Source organism: Scomber japonicus, chromosome 6 (assembly GCF_027409825.1).
Source record: "Scomber japonicus isolate fScoJap1 chromosome 6, fScoJap1.pri, whole genome shotgun sequence".
Taxonomy (NCBI): Eukaryota; Metazoa; Chordata; class Actinopteri; order Scombriformes; family Scombridae; genus Scomber; species Scomber japonicus.
The window spans coordinates 33,604,931-33,612,663 of record NC_070583.1 but is presented as its reverse complement, the minus strand read 5'-3'; positions in this window follow the sequence as shown (position 1 = coordinate 33,612,663).

Below are 7,733 nucleotides of genomic sequence, written 5' to 3'. Positions count from 1 at the left end.
AACTCGTCACTGAGAGATTGGCATCTGATTATTAGAGCTAAACTCTCCTAATTATGAGACAGGAGTTCATCATTACAGTTAGCACAGAGTTTAGCAGAGCAGCAGCGAGGCGTTCAGGTACCGTCTTAAAGTGTAGGTTAAATGCATTTTAGGAGTTCTTCTCTCCTTACTTCCTTCCTCCTTACTCCTTCCTTCCTTCCTCCTTTCCTTAAATCCTTCCTATTTTCCTCCTTACTCCTTTCCTTCCTTCCTTCCTCCCTTCCTTACATCCTTCCTATTTTCCTCCTTACTCCTTTCCTTCCTCCCTTCCTTAAATCCTTCCTATTTTCCTCCTTCCTCCTTTCCTTCCTTCCTTCCTCCCTTCCTTACGTCCTTCCTATTTTCCTCCTTACTCCTTCCTTCCTTCCTTCCTCCCTTTCTTACATCCTTCCTATTTTCCTCCTTACTCCTTTCCTTCCTTCCTTCCTCCCTTCCTTACATCCTTCCTATTTTCCTCCTAACTCCCTTCCTTCCTTCCTTACTCCCTTCCTTCCTTCCTTCCTTCCTTACTCCCTCCCTACATTCCTTCCGTACTCCCTCCCTCCCTTCCTTCCTCATCCCTTCCTCCTGTCCTTCCTTGACCTGAGGACAACAGGAGGGTTAATGTGGAAATGGGAAATGGGAATATTTTCTTGTTTCTTTAGGCTTTTCACATTTTAAAAGGCCAAATAACTAATTGCTCAATCGAGGAAATAATCAACCGACTAATCCAGTTACAGCCCTGTTTTACATGCTGGGATGCAGATGAGTGAAATCAACAGTAGACTAGAGCAATAAAGTATTTAACGTTTTTGATATTTAGCCAGAGGAGTTCCTTCATGTAATTAGTTCTCACTCTCACCTGAGTCTCCTCTGATCAATAAGAGGAGAGATCACTGACATGTGAGTGTAGTGATCATCCGTTGATTAACCCTCCTGTTGTCCTCAGGTCAAGGAAGGACAGGAGGAAGGGATGAGGAAGGAAGGAGGGAAGAAAGAAAGAAAGAAAGAAAGAAAGGAGGGAAGGAAGAAAGAAAGGAGGAAGGAAGGAAGGAAGGAAGGAAGGAAAGGAGTAAGGAGGAAACGAGGAAGGAAGGAAGTAAGTAAGGAAGGAAGGAAGGAAGGAAGGAAGGAAGGAAGGAAGGAAGGAAGGAAGGATTGAAGGAAGGAAAGGAGGAAGGAAGGAGTAAGGAGGAAAAGAGGAAGGAAGGAAGGAAGGAAGGAAGGAAGGAAGGAAGGAAGGAAGGAAGGAAGGATTGAAGTAAGGAAGGAAGGAGGGAGAAAGGAAGGAAGGGAAGGAGGAAAAGAAGAAGGAAGGAAAGAAGGAGGGAAGGAAGGACGGATTGAAGGAAGGAAAGGAGTAAGGAGGGGGAAGGATTGAAGGAAGGAAAGAAGAAGGAAATAAAGGAGTATGGAAGGAGGAGGAAGCAAAGAAAGAGGGAAGGAGGGGAAAAACGAAGGAAAAAATAAGGAACGAACAGTCAAAACAGACGGGGTCAATTTGACCCGGGAGCACGACAGGAAGGTTAATACCAGAACAAACACACTATAGGTTTAAAAACAGGAAGGTAAATATTATAATATAAGTTGCTCATCAAAATTAGACCTGAATTATTAATATTACACAGAGTTTCTCATGTGGATTATTTTTTTGTTGCTGGTCAAAAATTTGTAAAATATGTTTTTCATGAAACTGAAATGACAAAATAGTAAAAACACACACACACACACACACACACACACACACACACTCTAGTAATGTATCTGTAACAGCTTGGTAATGTATGGTGGTAATTAGTCATATATATGAGGCAGCAGAGAGCATGGGCTCACACACACACACACACACACACACACACACACACACACACACACACACACACACCCCCACACACACACACACACACACACACACACACACACACACACACACACACACACACTTCCAAAAAGATCTATAAATAGTCTGGCCTGTTACTAAGTGGATGAGAGAGCAGAGTTATTAATATTCAGGGTCTCACTGTAATTTCCCCTCTAATCAAAAGACGGAATCTGCTGCTGAATCTGAATCACCATTGACCTGCATAACACACACACACACACACACACACACACACACACACACACACACGCACACACACACACACACACACACACACACACACACACACACACACACAAGAAAGTGACAAAAATAGACACATATAGCAGAGACAAATAAGCAGTGACACACTTCCTTATACTCATACATATGACATGAAAGCAAGCTTGCAAGGCTGACACACACACACACACACACACGCACACACACACACACACACACACACACACACCTCAGTGTCTTATGCAGAATAAATTAACCACTAATAAAAAAAATAGTAAAATAAATCAATTTTGAGATTATGAGAAATGCAACTCAATCATACACACACACACACACACACACACACACACACACACACACACACAGACAGCCACACACAGACAGCCAGACAGCCACACACACACACTCACATAGTGGCATTTCAATTATATTACACACTGGTGGTTAATTGCCGCAGCGATAGGCTTCTCAGGGAAAAGCACAATTAACATGCAGGGAGGGTTCCAGCTGCCCTGATTGACCAGCGTATACACACACACACACTGATACACACAGACACACACACACACACACACACACACACACACACACACATACTTTCAACACAAACCATGACTTGCATACACAGGCAAAAGTGTACACCTACATCTTTTGGTAAATGGTCTACACACATAACTGTAAATTCACAACACACACACACACACACACACACACAAACACTCCCACACACACACACACACACGCATTTCTTCGTCACAGTTCAGCTGAAGGGCTTTAGAGACGCAGCCAGCGAGCCTGCTAATGTTGCCGCCTTGGTTTATGGTTATTAAAATGCCTGGAAATGTGTGTAATGAAATAGTTTGTGGATTAAAGTTTGGAGCGAGACGCAGGAAGGAAGCATGACCGCTCTCTTTCATAACGCAACCAGGCCCAGAAGGCTCGGGCAGATTATTGGGTTTTATTTGGGACTTCTAAATTAACAAGCGGAGAAGCAGCACGGCAGGTTATGTATCACAATCGTGTTTATCCTGGTGATGGTTTTGTAGCTTTTTTGGTAATTATAGTTAAAGGGTGAGTTACACAATTAATTGTTTGTTGCACCAGTGATGAGAAACTGTTGGTTTACAAATCTGTTTTTTTTTTTTTAGCCCCTGAAGAGTTTGATCTGAGGAGTAATCTGCTCCTCTGTTGCTCCTCTGTGCCTCAGTATATTGGTTTTTATCTTTTTATTGAAATGACTGGATTATAAAGTGAAGTCATGTGTTGACTGAGTGCAGTTTTGGGGATGTAATGGATGAGAAGGCTGCCTAGAGTGTTGGATTGTATTTTGAACACTGAGTGAACATTAAAAATAGAAAAAGTAGAAGTTAAGGGACGAGTTTTTCACTATTAACTGGTTATAATTGTGGGACTCATTTCACCAAATTTGCAATATGCGAGCTGGAATTTTCCAGATGGCTTGTTAAACAGGAACATTTCATAAGTAGTCCTTGGAAAGTTTGGAAAAGGACATGCACTTCCTACTTCCTTTAGTTTCATACTTCATACTTTTTAACCTATAAGTTATCAAAAGCATGTGTACTCGGACAGTTTAGAGAAAATGATGCTGCTGTGGATCCAGTGCAATACTTTAAAGAAAAATATATTTTTTGCACATAAAAGAAAAACTACATTATACAAGAAACATACATAATACATGCAGAACACTGAGATTTGGAGAAGAGAACAAAAAATAAAAAAGAGAAATGTGCAGGAGGAGCCAATATATATTGAGACATAATTGTAGAAACTAGTTGGAGGTTTCAGTTTCAAAATATAACCAGTAATGTGCATCCAGATCAGCCAATGACTAATCCATCAAGGTGGATCAGAACTGCAGACACGTAAAACACGCTGTTCCGCCTACGGGACGGACCGGAAGTTGGGAGGTAGCCACAAGTTCTTCTGAATGTTTTAAACACCAACCCTTAAACATATATATTCATGCCGTACATTGTTAGAAAGCTTAGATTGTCCTGATTCATTCAAGACCACTCACGACTTATATGGTTGCTCACAGCCGTAATAGTATTAGCGATTAGCTCGGCTAGCCACTCAGCTAAAGTAAAAACAGCTATAATGCTACATACCTTCAAAGTCTTCCCTTTATCCACAACGATCATCTTATGACTCAGCACTTTCTGTACAGCTCGCCAAGTATCCATTCTGCTGAAATATGAAATCCGTTTCCATAAAACCGAAATACTTTCCTCAATATGTCCATGTATTTAGTCCAACACGTAACGTAGCAACACGGAACAAACCTTAACGGTCCCTTTTACGTCATTAACTGACCTGCACGTTCATCTGTGGGACACGTGACTGTTTTGTTTACGTTAGAAGGCACTCTAGTTTACGTCCGTGAGCTCCTCTTGTTTCCTTAGGACTCAAACTATGTGGGATCTGTGCTGCTCACAACTTGGGCATTTCGTTTAAGTAGAGTAGCATCCAGCTGCAGCCCCGGAGCAGAAGCCCCTGACGTGACAAAAGCCCCTGGCATGCCGGAAGTGACCTCTTTTTTCAAATTAAAATAGCTTAACATAGCGTCTATGAATTGTCCCTCATTTGTTTTACCTTTATTTAAGCCTGCAAGTCAACGTTGTTTTGAGTAAAACAGAATTACTTATATTACTAATATAGCATGTATGAATTGTACATTTATATTTATTTTACCCTTATTTAATCAGGCAAATCATTAAGAACTCACAAATCTGAGAACTCTGTTCAATCTTAGTTAAGGGAAAAAAGGTTTTTTGACCGTCACTTCCAGATGTTACTGTTAAGTTAAGATGTTGTGGACCTTTGTGAAAACCAAGAGAAGCTGGGAATGGTGTGTATTAATGGAAATACCTGAATTCTGCAACGAGAAATAAAACAATGAAACTACTACCTGACTCTCCGGTGGTTTGTGAGTAGTTAAGGAACACAAGACAGTAACATACGAGTCGAGCCAGCTGTACCTGCATACTGCTAATAAATCTAGTGGCTTTGGTATTAAAATCTACGTTTGCCATTACATAATCTTAAGTCATAATGAAACAATTTTTGTGTCACAATATGTCCCTTTACATTAATAGGAAAAAGAGCCTGTGCTTAAGGAAGCCAAGAGGTAGTCCATTGCTCTTGATTGGCGGATCTCCGCTGTACTAACCTAAAAGTGCCAGTGGTGTCCTTGCTGGACAGGAAACCATCTCTAATGGTACTTTTACAGTATGATGTATGAATGTGTTTGTGAAAGGTTGAATGTGACATACAGGAAACAGGTCTTTGACAATTCATTACAGAGGATTTATGTGAGGCGATCCAACAGGATCTCATTGAGGAAGACAATATGTCCCTGGAGGAAGAGTGTGCTTAATTTCTTTAATGGATTTTAAACTGGTGGAATTTATAATATGATCTGCTAAATGGATCCAACAGAGAGGAACTCTGCATAAAAGTTTTCCTGAAGGTGAGGAGGAACTTTTTATTATATGATGTTGAGTTTTAACCTTTCTGTCGTCCTCCCGGGTCAAATTGACCCAGTCTGTTTTGACTGTTCCTTCTTTCCTTCCTTCCTTCTGTCTGTCCTTCCTCCCTCCTTCTCTCTCTCGTTCTTTCTTTCCTTCCTTCCTCCCCCTTTCTTCCTTCCTTCTGTCCCTCCTTCCTCTTTTCCTTTCTCCCTCCCTCCTTCCTACCTTCCTTTCCTTCCTTCCTCCCTCTCTCCATCCTTCTTTCCTCCCTCCCTCCCTCCTACCTTCCTTTCCTTCGTCCTTTCTTCTTTCCTTTCCTCCCTCCTTACCTTTCTCCCTTCCTTCTTTCCTTTCCTTCCTTCCTTCCTTCTACCTCCCTTTCTTCCTCCCTTCCTTCCTTGACTTGAGGACAACAGGAGTGTTAAACAACAAAATGAAGTTAACCCTAGAAAATAAGAGTTGTACGTTGCATGGCCCGACATTCTTCTTCTTGTTATTCCAGTCAGTGAACGCAGCATCAGGCAGACGGAGACATCTTCATCATGTCACACGTCCAATCTGAACATTCAAAGCATTGTTTCCTCCAATCGCAGTGATTCTTTGGACACGTTACAGATCTCGGAGATTAATCTTTTCTCTGCTCTGCTCGTAAATGAGTCATTTCCTGGCCATCAGCTGCACAGCCGGTGGGCAGGTGATGGAGCTCGGAGAATGTAAATGAGAAGAGCAGGCAGGAAGTAATTTGGGTGAAGTTTTTTGCTTCGATTGCAACTTTATATGTTGGTCAGGTACGGCTGCAGCCATTTGGAATAAAACCAAAGAGGTACACAATCAGGAATATGACCTGAGGAAACAAATGGGCGAGGCCAGGTAAACTTTATATTCCCTGTAAGATAGTAATAATAAATTAACATATATGTATTTATTTATTCAATATATGTAGTTATATATACATTGTTGTTGGGATATTGCAGATTATACTCATTACTTATTTATTGTTTCATATGCTGTAAAAAAAAAAAAAAAAAAAAGTTTCCCCATATATCTGAATATGCAAACAACAGATTAATGCACTAAAATACAGAAAAATATAAAGTGGGGTATTTCCATATATACAAATAAACTTGTGCCCTTCTTACTTGAAAAGTGTGTTTCCATCATGTTTTTATTTGCTTATGAAATGATGACTGAAAAATTTAAATAGGCTTTTTTTGCCATAATTATTCCTCCTGTTCATACTGACCATTAGAAGATCCCTTTATAATGTTCTTATAATGGAAGTGATGGAGGACTAAATCCACAGAAGCTAATATGAAGCTTCAGTTTTGTCCAAATGAGTCAAACCAAGTCTTCTATGTTTCAACGTTACAGTGTTTTTAGTACCAAAGTCTTTTTTGATCATCAGTTTTGAATTTCAATGATTGTTAATTTGTGAGTGTAATACGCTCAAATGGGGGAATATAATGGGAATTCTTATTATTCATCTTCTCTGATACAACTGAGCAACTATGTCATATGATTAGGTGTATGTGTGTGTCATAATCTGCTGACCATGACCAATAAACTAGAGAAAGACAACAAACGACTTTGTGCTTCTTCATAATAAATAATATATAACAAGGACTAAATCCACAGTCCTGAAGCTAATATGAAGCTTCAGTTTTGTCCAAATGAGTCAAACCAAGTCTTCTATGTTTCAACGTTAGTGTTTTTAGTGCCAAAGTCTTTTAGTTACTATACTTCCATCACAGCTCAACATGAAACACTGAGAGAATCTGATGCTAAAGACTGTAAATGTGTCTTTCCCTGGGCCATACAAACGCTAAACTATACTTACATAAGTGCATATGTAAGTATGTATGTAATATTATAAAAGGAGGAATGATTACAGCTAACCAAACATTTCAAAGTTCATATATGCACCTAATTATTACAATAATTCAGACTTGAACTAATCCTTTAAGTTCAGATTCAGTGACACTGTATAAACAGAGAAATGTGAATTTTTGTAATATTTAAGTTTAAGACTTTGCTCCTTGTTTCTAAGTTTCTTGTTTTCTTGTTTTTTGAATGCATATCAAGCTGTGGAGCAAAGCAGGAGCAAAGCAGGAGCCTTTTCA